We start from the raw sequence: 15,126 nt of genomic DNA, 5'->3' as shown, positions 1-15,126 counted from the left end.
TACTCTTTTTGCAATTTTCAAATATACAGTACAGTATACTGATAACCTATAGTTTTGTGTTTTCTTAAATTTTTATTAGTAAATTAATAATGATTTACAAGATTGTAAGATAATAGGGGTATAATTCTATACCACCAGAGTTCTATGTCCCATCCCCTCCACTGGAAACTTTGCTATTCTTTATCTGTCTGGGAGTATGGGCCAAAATATTTACGGGATGCAGAAGGTGGAGGTCTGGCTTCTGTAATTGCTTCTCCACTGGATACGGATGTTGGCAGGTCAATTCATATCCCCAGATTATTTCTATCTTTCCCTAGTGGGGCAGGGCTCTGGAAAGGTAAGGCTCTAGGACACATTGGTGAGGTCATCTGCTCAGTGAAGTCAGGATAGAATCATAGTAGTCTCTGCAACTTGGTGGGCTGAAAGGCAGAATAATATAAAGCAGGACAAAATTTTTAATGAACTGCAACCAAAACTTAGTAATAGAATAGATGAGGGTGGGGGAGATAGCATAATGATTATGCAAAGAGACTCTCATGCCTGTGGCTTTGCAAGTCCCAGGTTCAATTCCCCCGTACCACCATAAGCCAGAGCTGAGCAGTGCTCTGGCAGAAAAAAAAAAATCACATGAAATTAGGGGTCTTCAGATAGGAAGAAACTAGGAAGTCTATTTTAGGTATGTTCCATGGGACCCATAACTAGTAATTTTTGCCTGAGCTTGATAATTAACAGAAAAGTGAACTGAAAATATTATCTGGGAAGATGGTGCCAGAGTTGAGAATGGGATTAGAAAGCTAGATTAGGGCAGAGAGTAGCTCCCAAATATGAAGAAAGTATTAACTGTTTACCCCATCCACCTGACCCAGGGCTCATATGTATTCACATTTAGCACAGGAGCCTGTGTACTGTCTGAGTCCTTTTCAGTCTGAGCTCACAGTTCACAGGGGACATTCTAGGCTACACTTATTTCAAGACCAGCAGAGCAGGCTGACCCAATCTCCTTTCAGAGAGTGGGGCAGTCCCTAAGAAAACCTTTAGTTATCATGCTATCCAGCACATCCCCAGGATATAATTGTAGCTGAAGTCTTTTTTTTTTAATTTAAATATTGAATCCTTTTTTTAAAAATACTTTATTTTTTCACTTTTAGTGAAAGAGGGATACAGAGAGAAAGATACAGAGAGAGCTACCAGAGCACTACTCAGTTCTGGTTTATGGTGGAGCTGGGGACTGAACCTGGGACTTTGGAGCCTCAGCCTTGATAGTCTTTTGCATAACCATTATGCTGTCTCCCCAGCCCTGTAGCTGAAGTCTTATACCTTTCTTACTTTCTCTCAACCACTTCTTTGTGAAGTCAGTAAAGCTCATCCTTCAAAATGATGTCGTCCCTCCCCCACCCCCGCCCGCCAGTCTACTCTTTCTATAAACATCTAATCTTATTTAGGGTTTGGGGAAAGTGCCACTTGCAAGGGTGAGGTCCCACATTCTATGCCTGGCACCTCTAATAGCCAGAGCTGACCAGTGTTCTTGTTGAAAATAAATAAGTAAATACAAGTTTTACAACTAATCTTAACTGAAATGCCTAACACATGAGGGATCAAGGGACTAATGTATGGCACAGTTTTATAAGATAGGCTTTATTTATTTCATTTTGTAGGTGAAAAACACTGAATGCACAGATGGAAATTAACTTCCATGAATTCTCAATTACCCTCCACTAAGTTGAGAATCACATCAGGCCACCTGCCTTCTTCAGGACCACTTGGATTTTCTTAAACTGTGCTATCCAAGAAGGTAACCCATTAACTTTATAAGACTAAATATTTAATGGTATTAGAAAAATCCTCCCCAAGCACCCCAAGATAGATATCTAAGTTCTTCTATTCTTGGAGGCCAGGTAGGCTCAAAGTCCTAATCCCATGGTAGTTCTTTCTGGAGACCAAGCTCCCAACCAACAGCTATCTAGCAGTCCACCAGAATTTCCCTTATTAGGGCAAAACTCTGGTATAATTCAAAGGTCTTATGTATCCCAAAGACCACCTCTTAGGAAGTTCCAAGGATGGTTCTTGCTAGAAAACTAGGACAAAAACTGGACAAAGACTTTACTATAGAACACCTTTAAAATTTAGTCACAGTTACATGAGAAGATTCTTATTCATTAACAGAAATGTGGGATAATTTTCTCTTGCTACTCAAGCATAAATTTAAATATCTTATCCTTCCGTGTTTAACTTCTGCAAAATTTGTCCAAGTGAAAAAATATATAATTATTGAATATTAATGCTCCATATTTTCTTTAAATATATAATACAACTGAAGTTTCTTTTATCATGATGACTAATAATTATTTTATATGTATACATATACATATATACATACATTTTTTTAAACAGTATTGTTGGGCCATATATAGTTATAAAAAACTATAAACTGCCCAATGATACTATGTTTAAGAAAATCCAACTTCAGGAAATTATCTTAAAAGATTGCCTCTTGGGAGTCGGGCAGCAGCACAGTGGGTTAAGCGCATGTGGTACAAAGCACAAGGGCCAGCATGAAGATTCTGGTTCGAGCCCTGGCTCCCCACCTGCAAGGGAGTCACTTCACAGGTGGTAAAGCAGGTCTGCAGTTGTCTGTCTTTCTCTCCCCCTCTCTGTCTTCCCCTCCTCTCTCCATTTCTCTCTGTCCTATCCAAATGATGACAACAAGAATAAAACAATAAAACAATAAAATAAGGCAACAAAAAAATAAGGGCAACAAAAGGGAATAAATAAATATAAAAAATGTTTTAAAAAAAGATTGCCTCTTGAAATTTATTTCCATTCACAATAAACATTTTATACATGCCAAACAAGTGCATCAGCATGGACCTTGTGCATAGATATTTGAGAATGGTTGGAAACTCAGGCTTAGAAAAACCTTAGTACCAGGCTTGAGTGAAAATGCAAATCTCAGAGTCAAAACCAATTTACTATATGAAATGCAGCTGGTTGTTCTAAAATATGCACTAAAGCACAGGAAAAAAAAATAAAGCTTTTTTGTTTGAGGGTGAAAGCACACAGTGCCTGAACCCCTCACTCTGGTCAGAGAAGGCCCAGAACAGCCATGGAAAATTCGAGCCTTATGAAGTTGGAAGTCTGTGCAGATGCTCCCCTCAGCAGTAATTAGTATTGGTGAGGTTAAAGTCATCAAGAGGCCATTCTGAGCCATCTCAGAAGACTAATGATATCTGTTAGGATATTGACATTTTCAAAAGCACATATTTCTGTAGCATGTTTATATATGTAGTTTTAGTTTACACATGACTGAGAGGAAAAGAATGAGACAGGGAAAAAGTAAAATAGCAGGGCCAGGCTGTGGGCTCATCTAGTTAAGTGCACAAACTCAAGAACCCAGGTTCAAGTCCTTGCTCCCCACCTGCAGGGGAGCAGCTCCACAAGCAGTGAAGCTAGTCTGCAAGTGTCCATCTTTCGCTCCCTCTCTCTATATATATATCCCCATCCTCTCTCAATTTCTTTCTATCCTATATAAAAAAAAAATAGAAAGGAAGGAAAGAAGGAAGGAAGAAAGTCTGCTAGGAACTATGGATTCATAGTGCTGGCACTGAGCCCCAGAAATAACCCTGGCAGAAACACACACACACACACACACACACACACACAGTTTTCATTAACCAGTGCTGCAGGCTCTGAATCCTTTATACACAAATAGATTCCAGGATTAAACTGTCATATAAATGGGTAGTTTTTGAACAAAAAATAAAAGTTGTGTTTGTTCCTGGTTTACACCAACACATGCCATGATTCTTTTTTATTAGTGATTTAATATTGATTTATGAAATTACATGTCAACAGGGGTATAATGCCACACTGTTCCCACCACCAGAGTTCTGAATCCCCACTCTCCTCACTGCAAGCTACCTCAGTCTCCTAAGGCTGCAGACATCTCCACAACTATCTGTCTACATTTGAACATAATGGCCTCGTTTCTCTTCCAGGTCCAGCCCTCTCTTCTCCTCCAAGCCACTCATGACACCATTACTACTTCCAAATATCCCTTTCCTTTTCCTTGTGTCTCTCCGGGTGCTGACGGAGCTGGAGTTCAGAGCCCTTTTATCCTCTTCTTCCTATCACTTCTCCCCCAATGGGAATATGGATCAAGATTGTTTTTTTGGGTAGCAGAAGGTAGAAGGTCTGGCTTCTGTATTGCTTCTCCACTGGACATGGGCATTAACAGGTCTATCCATACCCCCAGCCTGTTTCTATCTTTCTCTAGTGGGGTAGAGCTCTGGAGAGGCAAGGTTCCAGGTCATATTAGTGAGATTGTTTGTCTAGAGAAGTGAGGATGAAATCATGGAAGCATCTGCAACTTGGTGTCTGGAAGGTGGCAGGACATAAAGTAAGACAAAAAGGTTAAGGAATAGGAACCTAACCAAAAGTAGGAACAGAGCAGATGAGATTAGGGTTCTTAGGACAGAAAAAACTAGGAAGTCTGTTGAGTAGTATGCCAGCTCCCCCTGGCTTCTGCTTACTGAGCTCCAGATTCATAAGCTCCTTCTCCAAACAAAGCATCAGAATCCCATTCTACCTGTTTGTTACTATTTTCCTGCGACTGTCTAGAGCACTCATCATGGAAGCATGCCTTCCACTGTAGGTAGAGGGGGTCTGGGAGTGCAGCACGAGCCAGGTCCTTCCAATCCTGTGTCGTGTTAAGATGGTGGTAAAAACTCCTTAAAACGGACTTGGTCCATGGAGCGTGCATTCCGTCCTCCCTGACCGCTTGTCAGAGTGCTCCGAGTTTTTAAGAGGAGTATGGCTGCCACGGCTGAGGGTTTTGTTTAGAAGGGGCCACATTTACCGGGAAGGTGTGGATTTGGTCCGATGGCATGGGAGAGGGAGCTACAGAAGTGGAAGGTGCCGGGGAAACTGCTGTAGTGGCCGCAGGGGAAACTGCACACATATCTACGGGGACGGAGCTCTTGGGGTGGACTGCACATGGTTTAAAGTCCTTAAATGCTGAAAAAATATCCTTTAACTCCTGTACCTCAGCCACTAGGTCTCTTAATGATGATGTATCAGCAGGGGGTGGGGTCAGAGAAGCAGAAGGAACTGAACACGTGTCTGCCACAGAAGGAACCAAACACGTGTCTGCAGAAGGAGCCGAACATGTGTCTGCACGGACAGCGAGTGAAGGGGTCATGGAAGCCACAGAAGAAACTGAGCACATGTCTGCAGGGACAGAAGTTTGGGTGCTGACTGCAAATCGCTTAGGGCGTTTAGGTTGTAAGCACATATCTCTTAACTCTTGTATCTCAGGAGAAGCTGAACCCTGGGTGGCTTTCGGGGACCTCAGGCCAGGCCACCCAGCGGGGCATGGGTGCAGAACACAATGGGCGCCAGATGTTGTTGTGCACGGGCCACGGAGAAGAGAGAGAGGAGGGGTCCGGAGTGAAGAGGAAACACAAATCTTTATTTGCGCTGGCACCTCAGAGTTGGGTGCTAGAGAAGCAGGTTGGGCCATGTGGAGGTAGCGAAAATGGCCACCTCACACAGTAACCTTTCCTGCATCTGAACACCGGAGTGGAGTGCTGGCAAGAGAGCGAGGTGTGGAAGAAGAAGGGCTCTTATAGGAGTAGCTTTCATGAGAATGGGAAGGGGGAGGAGTAACCAAAGCACTCCAAATATCACGGGGATATAGACAATGCCCTGAGGGCACAACATGGCTGAACAGGCACTCCGAGAATGTCCCAACTCTCGCGGGAACTAGCAGTAGCCTGAGGGGACAACATGGCAGATGTGACTACATGGGCACAATTTCCCAGCATCTCCCCCTTTCCTTTTATCTAATGCCCAGGGCAACAGTGTGTAAAGTCTATGAACTACTCAGGGTCAGTCTATGAAAAACCAGCAATGTGAAGGGAAGGAAGCTGCTGTAAAATTGTCTAAAGTGTCCAAAGGGTATACCAGCTTGAAACAGGGACCGGCACTGAAGTGGGACCTAACCCCCCCATCTCCCAGATAAGTAAACTTGGCTACCCATCTGCCATGGGTTGCCTTTCTACTTATGAAGAGGTTTGCCAAAGCCTCTACTGTTTCATCATGAGACAGTTTCTCTGTCTCTGGAACATTTTGCTCTGGGCCACACTTCGGTTCCCTGACCGGGAACTTTGGTTTCTTATGGCCGTGATCGTAGAGCTTGGAAGATGCATGGAGATTTCTCCTTGGACTCTCTGGATTCCCTCTCCCATGTTTCCCGAGGAAAAGGACTACATTTTGCTCCAGGCCACAATTTGGTTCTTTATGACCGTGATCATAGACCTTGGGATATGCATGGAGATTTCCCCTGGGACTTTCTGGACTTCTTCTCGCATGTTTCCCATGGAGAAGGACTACTTTAATTTGAGGAGCATTCTCGAGTACCCTGGCAGTCCCCAAGAATGGAGACATGTGGTTAGTTCTACTTTCCTGATTTGACTCTTTCTTTGATGGGAAGAAGCTTTTAAAAATGGGTGCCTGCAATCCTGCAGGAACAGTCAGAAGCACCCTAAATGGAATTTCGAGGAGCTTTTTGGACTAGGACGCTCTCTGGGAACTTATGATGCTACATGGTGAGATCTGGATAATCTGGTTCAAGTTGCATTTCGAAAGAGAGTGATTTGAATGACTGAATTTTTGTTTGACATTGACTTAAAAAAAATGCTGGACGCAGCCATGATTTCTAGAGACATCCAGAAACAATCCAAAAAATTGTTTTTTCCCTCCTTTGATTTCTTTTTTATGTCTTGGCATAAATCTGAAACGTTTAATCCTGAAACAGTATGAGTTATGGGTGGGGCAGATAGTGCATTGATTATGTTAATTATTCTCATGCCTGAGGCTTCTAACTGTGATTTTTCTGTTTACCTTTCCACATTTTATTGAGTTTAAACTGTTTAAACAACCTTAAAATCATACTAGAAAGGACTTCCAATTATAATGGAGTTATCAATTATAGTAAACTTCTAATCTGCTACAAGTTTTGTTTGACAAGTAAGTGAATTTCAGCTGTCAAGTCTTCACATGAAAAAGCATCTACTCAAATGGAATTCCTGGAAATCCATTTGGACTCCTGTTCTCTGACATTGCCAACATGATGGCATGACTACAATGCACCCCCAGAAACCAATGATGTGACCTGGCACGGACTGAAGAAACAGATTCACAGACTCCAAAGCTCACTCTCTACAGAAAAGCGGAATTCCGGTGGCCGACATTCCCCATCGAGACAGACGTGCAGCATTTCATCCCTTGGCATTTTCTTCCGTGGTCATCTACTATGGACTGACATTTCCATCAGACTTACTGGTACACACTGCTGTGTTTCTCAAAGACTAACTTCAGCCAGTTGCCTTAGGACTTTATAGACCGTGCCTCTCACCTGCAGGCTCTGTTCACAGTGGTAGGAAACTTCCCCCTCCTTACTAGGTTATGCCCACAGAGACAGGAAATGCCCTTTGAGACAAGAGATGTCCACAGAGGCATGAAGCGCCCCCAGAGGCAATAGATGACCCCAGAGGCAAGAAATGCCCTTTCGCTTGCTAGGCCTTGCCCTTTGAGTCAGGAAATGCCCCCTCAGGCCTCCCCTTGGCATCACACAGGTTATTGCTGCTCTCCTGTTTTATTCCTCCGTTGTATGCCAGTTCTTTTGAAAACGCCTGTATGATATAGGTTTCTGTTCACACCGCACTCCTGATACTATGGCAAATAGTTAAAAAGAAAGGGGGAGATGTTGGGTAGTATGCCAGCTTCCCCTGGCTTCTGCTTAACCAAGCACCGGTATGCCTGTATAGGGATTGGTTTGATCCCACTCAAAGCTGCAGTCTATTTACATAAATCACTTTCATATTTACATAAAGCACCACCCTCCCTCCAGGGCATTGGTGGTTCAGTGGTAGAATTCTTGCCTGCTCCGCCCCCTCTCCTTGTCACACCCTGATTTTCACCAGTCACTTTTCTCTCCACCCTCTCTATGTCACATCCTGTTCACACCCTACTTGGGAAGTATATATAAAGACAACATTGTTCGTTTTAGTTTTAGTTTTAGCTTAGCTCGGCTTAGATTGTGCTGTGTCCTGCATGAATAAAGAGATACTGCCTACACCTCAGCCATGAGTCCCGGGTCATCTGTCTCCCGTCAATGAAGCTCAGCCCAACAGAAGTCCATTTTAGGCATGTTTCTAGGGACCCACAACTATGGTAGTTTTGCTTGAGTTTTATAGATAGGATGAAGTTGGATAGAAATATTATCTGAGAATGTGGTGTCAGAGTAGAGAAAAGGGCTTGAATGTCGGATTAGGGCAGAGAGTAGCTTCCATTCTTGAAAAACTACTGTGGATAAAATCAATGATTTACCCCCATCCACATGACCCAGGGCATATATATATATGGTAACAAAGGATGTGTAACCTCTAGGTTTCAATTGGTCTGAGCTCACAGCTCATGGTCAAAGCTGGGAACATTGTAGGCTGCACTCATTTTCAGGATCAGTCTTCCTCCAGTGGCAGGGCAGGATACCCCAGCCTCCTTTTGGGGACTGGGGCCATCCCTGTCATTACTGCTTTAAAGTGAGGACAAAGTCCTGGGAAGGCCCACAAGATGGCTTATGGTGATGTTCCTGATGGAAGTGACCAGTGATGGTACAGAGAGAGAGGATCCATTAGAGGTCTAGGCACATCATGTTTGTGTGGGAATCCAAGGATTCCCTGACTAGGGTCCCAGATGATGAGGTGGTAGATATTGACCAAAAGGGCCATTATTAAGTGAACCAGTTTCTTGCCCTTATCCTTTTGTAGTCCTCTCTTTATCTGATGACCTTAGACTTTCTCCCAGTTGTTTAAGCATTGCGTGTCAATTGTTGAACCCAACCAGAATTAATTTGGGGGGGAATCTGCCTTCTTTGGGCCTTTCTGCTAGATTATCGAGCTAATTTGGGCTAAGTCTAATTGATCAGAAAATTTATGATGCCTTCTTTAGGCACTTCAACTAGGAGTCCATGTTTATTATGTCTAAGACTAATCACCTAAGACTACTGAGTGCTATTACTTTGATTTACAGAATTGCCCCTTGCTTATGAATACATGTACACCTGCACCCAGTACCCTAAACCCTAGCCTATATCTGTATCTCCAACTTTGCTAAATTACATGCCATCTAACATGGCTGTAGGTAGTCCCATGTGTTAGGAAAGATCTCACCAGGTCTTATGAGTTGTGAGGGTGACATCTCAGGCTCAGCATCTCTCGCTGGTGTCCACAGTAAGACTGCGGTAGTGCATGCCATGATTCTTTATTTCCCTCCCAAGCATACAGTATTCACAGCATTTTCTGAATTTGATCCCAAGGAAGTGAGTTTCCCAGGTCTCAGCAGTCTCTGTTCTTCAGGTATTAGATTCTAATATAGTGATAAAAATTTAAAAAAGAAAAAATTTATTTTTTTTCTTATTTTTATTTTTATTATTATTTTTTATTTTATTTATTTATTCCCTTTTGTTGCCCTTGTTGTTTTACTGTTGTAGTTATTATTGATGTCGTTGTTGTTGGATAGGACAGAGAGAAATGGAGAGAGGAGGGGAAGACAGAGAGGGGGAGAGAAAGACAGACACCTGCAGACCTGCTTCACCGCCTGTGAAGGAACCTGCCGGCAGGTGGGGAGCCGGGGTTCAAACAGGGATCCTGACGCCGGTCCTTGAGCTTAGCGCCACCTGCGCTTAACCTGCTGCGCTACAGCCCGACTCCCGAAATTTATTTTTTTATTGTCACTGGGGCTCGGTGCCTGCCCAATCTACTGTTATCAGAGGGTTTGTTTGTTTGTTTGTTTAATAAATAGTGAGAGACAGAGGGGGCCAGTGGTAGTGCAGCCAGTTAAGCACACATGGCGCAAAGCACAAGGACAGGGCATAAGGATACCGGTTCGAGCCCCTGGCTCCCCACCTGGAGGGGGGGTTGCCTCACAAGTGGTGAAGCAGGGCTGCAGGTGTCTATCTTTGTCTCCCCCTCCTCTCTCCATTTCTCTCTCTCCTGTCCAACAACAACAACATCCATGGCAACACTAATGATAATGACGACGACAACAAGGGCAACAAAATGGGAAAAAAAATGGCCTCTAGGAGTAGTGGATTCGTAGGGCTGGCACCGAGCCCCAGCAATAACCCTTGTGGCAAAAAAAAAAAATGTGAGAGAGAGGAGAGACACTTGCAGTATATCTCCACTATTCCCTTGTTGCAGGTAGGGGCCAGGGACTTGAGCTGAAGTTCTGTGGTCTCTACCAGATGAACAATGACCCAGTCCCTAATTTGAACAAGTTAAACAAAACTGATATTATTAGACAAACATGATATGAAGTGACTGGCACACAAAACTGACAGCATTTGAGGGAACAGCTTTGAGAAGCCAAGCAACATCACTGTCAGTGAGATCAGAGGCCAAAAGACTTTGGTCCTGCAACTGGCTAAGAAGAAAAAGGATGCAAGAGGAAATGGTGAATATTTCAAACTGGAAACATACAAAAAAAAATTACTGAATTAATAACAAGGTTGGTCTGTAAAGGACTAGAAAGAATGCTGTCTGCAACCCAGGGTAGCAGAAGCAGAATCTAAGAAACAGATAAGAACAACACACATAGGGAGTTGGGTGGTAGCGCAGCTGGTTAAGTGCAGGTGGCGCAAAGCACAAGGACTGGCATAAGGATCCCAGTTTGAGCCCCTGGCTCCCCACCTGCAGGGGAGTCACTTCACAGACGGTCTTTCTCTCCCCCTCTCTGTCTTCCCCTCCTCTCTCCATTTCTCTCTGTCCTATCCAACAATGACGACATCAATAACAACAACAGTAATAACTACAACAATAAAACAGCAAGGGCAACAAAAGGAAATAAACAAATATTAAAAAAAAAAAAAAACAGCACACATAGGCCTGTAAGAGAGACCATGTAATATGCTCAAATATTGTTGCATGGAAGTTCCTTCTGAAAATTTTCAGTCATGAAGAAGTATAATTGGATGTTAATCTTTAAAACTCCTGGGCTGTTGTGTGGCTACCATTCACGGGGTTCCATGGGCTTCATTCACTGGAGGGATCTATAGACTCTGAATGGTTCAGAAGAACACATCATTATTTGTAAAGCACAGTGGTTACAACTTTACTGAGTATTTATTTTTCAACTTTATTTTTTTAACTTTTTTCCCCCTTTTTGTTGCCCTTATTGTTTATCGTCATTGTTGTTGTTACCATTGTTATTATTGCTGTCATTGTTGTTGGATAGGACAGAGAGAAATGGAAAGAGGAGGGGAAGACAGAGAGGGGGAGAGAAAGATAGACACCTGCAGACCTGCTTCACCGCCTGTGAAGGGAACCCCCTGCAGGTGGGGAGCCGGGGGCTCGAACCGGGATCCTCATGCTGGTCCATGCGTTTTCCGCCATATGCACTTAGCCTGCTTGCTGCGCCACCACCCGGCTCCCTTTACTGAATATTTAAACTTAAGAAAAAAAATTAGTTAATGACAATAAAGAGGTAATCTTGTAAGGAACCAAGGACAGTTGGATTTTCTTCTAACTTAATTGTTTTTCATTGCGGCCTAACATCAGATATTCAAGGACATTTAAATCGTTGGGCCTCTGGTTAGCATGTGCACCTGTACCTGCCATCTTGCTTGCTAAGACTGAGAAAAGAGAAAACCGTATTGACTTTACATAAGTTAATAGTACGAATCATACCATCACCATCATTGCATTTTTCAGATCCAAAATCTGGGGCTCAGGAATATTAAGTGGATTGCTGACCAAGATCACATAGTAAACATTCTAGCTGCAATTAGAGTATAGATTCCAAGTTCTGGAAACTCATATGGCAGGTCCTCAACAAGTCAAAAATAGAAATTCTACATGATCTAGTTATCACCCACTGTAAGCATTTACCCAAAGAATTGTAACTGTTGTTTCTTTTTTTAATCTTTTAAATCTTTTATTGATTGGATAGGGACAGCCAGAAATCAAAAGGGAAGAGGGTGGTAGGGAGTGATAGGAAGAGAGAGAGAGACACCTGCAGCACTGCTTCACCACTCGTAAAGCTTTCTCCCTGCAGGTGGGGACCAGGGGGCTCAAACTTGGGTCCTTGTGCATTTTAAGTGCGCTCAACCAGATGCGCCACCAGCCAGCCCCAGTAACCTTTATTTCTAAGAGCCTCATACACTTCCTGCTCATCAGATCATTATTCACAATAACCAAGAGTTGGGAACAACCGAGACCTCTTTGTAGGCAGGCTTTGTCTTCTTTTTAGCTTACTAAGAGGCAAAGGGTTTGGGGGGTGAAGCTCTAGAGATAAAGAAAGGGATATGTGCCTGGAAAAAAAAAAAAAAACAACCACTGTCATCATTACCTCCTCCACAGCTGAATGCTGTTGGACGCACTTCAGGCTGCCACCATCGACTCTTAAAAAAAATCACAGAGAAACCCTTGGCTGACAGGTAGACCCTATGACCTAGAATCCTCCTATGAGTCCCTTTGCTGAAGACTTTTCCGCCCAGGAGTACTGGGAAAACAGCACTCTGAAAGTTTCCTCGGCATATCCCTCCCGTGGGTCTCTCCTGAGAGTCATCTATTTCAATTAGAAAATTCTCTGACTCTTTAGTTCCTCTTGGTCACTTGAGAAAGCATTTGGTTAGCTGAGAATTTAGTAATCTTTAATACCAACTCTAAGAACTTCATCAAGTTTGCTATTTGCCACTGGGATAGAAAAGACAGGAGTTTATCTTTACAAAGGAATACACAGGTTTTAATCTATTAAATATTTTATTTATGTATCATTTATTGGATAGCGACAGAGTGATTGAGAGGCAAGATAGAGAGTGGGAAAGGAAGAGAGACACCTGCAGCATTACTTTACTATTCGTAAAACTTCCCTTCTGTAGGTGGGGACCCGGGCTTGAACCTGGCTCCTTGAGCATTGTAACATATGTGTTCAACAAGGCAAGCCACTGCCTTAAATCTAGAGCTTAGAAGTGTCTGAGGAAGTCCTACACACTTGTAAATATATCACATCTCCAAATGGAAATCAGCTATTGCTTACATACTTAATTCAGTGCCTTATACTTAGTTCAGTATAATAAATATGTACAAACTTTTCTACTGTGTGCATAACTTAATACAGTAAGCACTTGAATGACATTGGCAAGAAAATTGCTAATATCATTCAAATGCTTACTGTATTAATTTTCTTGCCAATGTCATTCAAATGCTAACCGTATTAGCTTGGCCGAAATAAAAGTTGTTCATAATTAGATTTAAAACACAGCATTTTCTCTAAGAAGATTCCTAAATGAATCCCATGAATGTCATTTTACTACTCCTCTTCAACAGTAGTATTTAAATTAGGCATTGACTTTGAAAGTACTTTTCTCTCTAAAAGAGATATTTGAAAGTGAAAAGTGACAACCAAAGACAAGAATGCATGGAGCATTTTAGATCACATGATAGCTCCTGATGTTATATTTTGATTTAAAAAATTTTATGTTACCTTTTAAACCTTTCAAGCTTAAAATTCTTGTTGTTGTTTTTTTTCTTGATTCATGACATTACATCCAGTAATTACATCTGGGAACTTTGCTGGTGAGCAGGAGCACCAGCAAAGAGAGAGAGCATCTCTCCTCTTTAGTTGTCATTCGCCTACAATCATTTTTCTGTCCTGTCTTGGTCTGGTGGCAACCTTGTGTGTTAAGAACTGTCATGGCTCCAGTGCCTTCTGGCTTCCAGATGAAACCAGTTCACCATTAGCAAATCAGTCACAGAAAGCAAGAGAGAACAATTGGAATAATTATGTCACCTTCCCATCTCTTGCCATCCAAGCATGTCTGGGGTCCCCACGATTCCAGTTTGATGATTCACTGAAGAGAGTCTACAAAATTCAGCATGTAGACAGACACATGATCAAGACTTCACTGCAGTGAAGAGACAAAACAAGTCAGTTACAAGAAATGACATATAGGCATTGTCTGGAGGGAGTTAAGCATTCAGGTTCAAGGCCCTCCCCAGAGAGTCCTATCAGGTGTAATAATTCCCACAGCATAATGTTATGATAGCACATGTGAAATGCTACAACTCAGAAAAACTTTTTTTTTGCTTCCAGGGTTATCACTGGGGCTTGATGCTGCTCCTGGTGGCCATTTTTACATTATATTGATAAGACAGAAATTGAGAGGGGAGGGGGAGGTAGAAGAGGAGATAGAGAGGGATAGAGAAAGACACCTGTAGACTTGCTTCACCACTTATGAAGCTTCTTCCCTGAAGGTGGGGAGCCGGGGACTTGTTGCTCTGGTCCTCACAATGATGCTCGGGTCCTTGCTCTTAGTACTATGTGCACTTAACCGGGTGTGCTACTGCCTGGTCCCCAGGAAAACTCACTGAAGATATAGTTGCCAGTGATTCTATTAGAGGTGGGTCCTGTGGGAACCCTCTGCTTAGCCTCTAACCAAATTCCATACTCTCAGAAAGAAAATGGGTGTTTTAAGATAAATCACATTGCACATAGTTAATTCACAATTAACTACTCTTTATCAGTTGGAGGTTGGGGACAGAGGGAATTTTCCCCAAATCCAAGCTCCCAATGGTCAATCGTTGATCAGAAATACAAGCAGGTCATTCACAGGACAATAATCAGGACTATTTGCTGATATTTTATTCCACATACCACAGTTCTCACAGTGGCTAGTCCCTCACACCTCAAATTTTCCACTCCTCCCAAAAAGGCTCTCCTCTCTTTATGCTCTCCCTAGATGCCAGCAACACTTCCTCCTTCTTATTCCTTAAATTCAGATTTGGGCTAATCCTTATCCCTGTAGATTCCCCTAACTTTGCCTACCCACCTCTCTATATATTCTGACTGTGCATCAGATTTACCCTCCTGCTGAAACATCATCAGCAACAAAATAGACAGGTTAGATAACAAACCCCATCAAAACTCTTTAGTTACTGGCTTTTTTTGTCAAAATTATTATTATTGTTATTATTATTATTATTCAAGATTATTGCTGGGACTTAATGTCTACACAATGATACCACCATTCCTGACAGCCATCCTTCTTCCTTTTTTTTTATTTCTTTC

General features: G+C 42.5%; 1 long non-coding RNA gene across 1 annotated transcript; it reads right to left on the bottom strand.

Moving 5' to 3' along the window:
* Positions 1-265: 265 nt before the first annotated feature.
* On the bottom strand, positions 266-13,718 carry LOC132540785 (uncharacterized). Its single transcript, XR_009551924.1, has 3 exons — positions 13,543-13,718; positions 9,231-9,426; positions 266-419 (listed from the first exon to the last, which is right to left on the bottom strand). It is a non-coding gene; the product is annotated as an uncharacterized LOC132540785 (long non-coding RNA).
* Positions 13,719-15,126: the final 1,408 nt, after the last annotated feature.

The sequence above is a fragment of the Erinaceus europaeus genome, chromosome 10 (assembly GCF_950295315.1).
Source record: "Erinaceus europaeus chromosome 10, mEriEur2.1, whole genome shotgun sequence".
NCBI classification, from domain to species: domain Eukaryota; kingdom Metazoa; phylum Chordata; class Mammalia; order Eulipotyphla; family Erinaceidae; genus Erinaceus; species Erinaceus europaeus.
The sequence above is the reverse complement of the archived record's forward strand: the minus strand, read 5'-3'. Positions and strand labels throughout refer to the sequence as shown.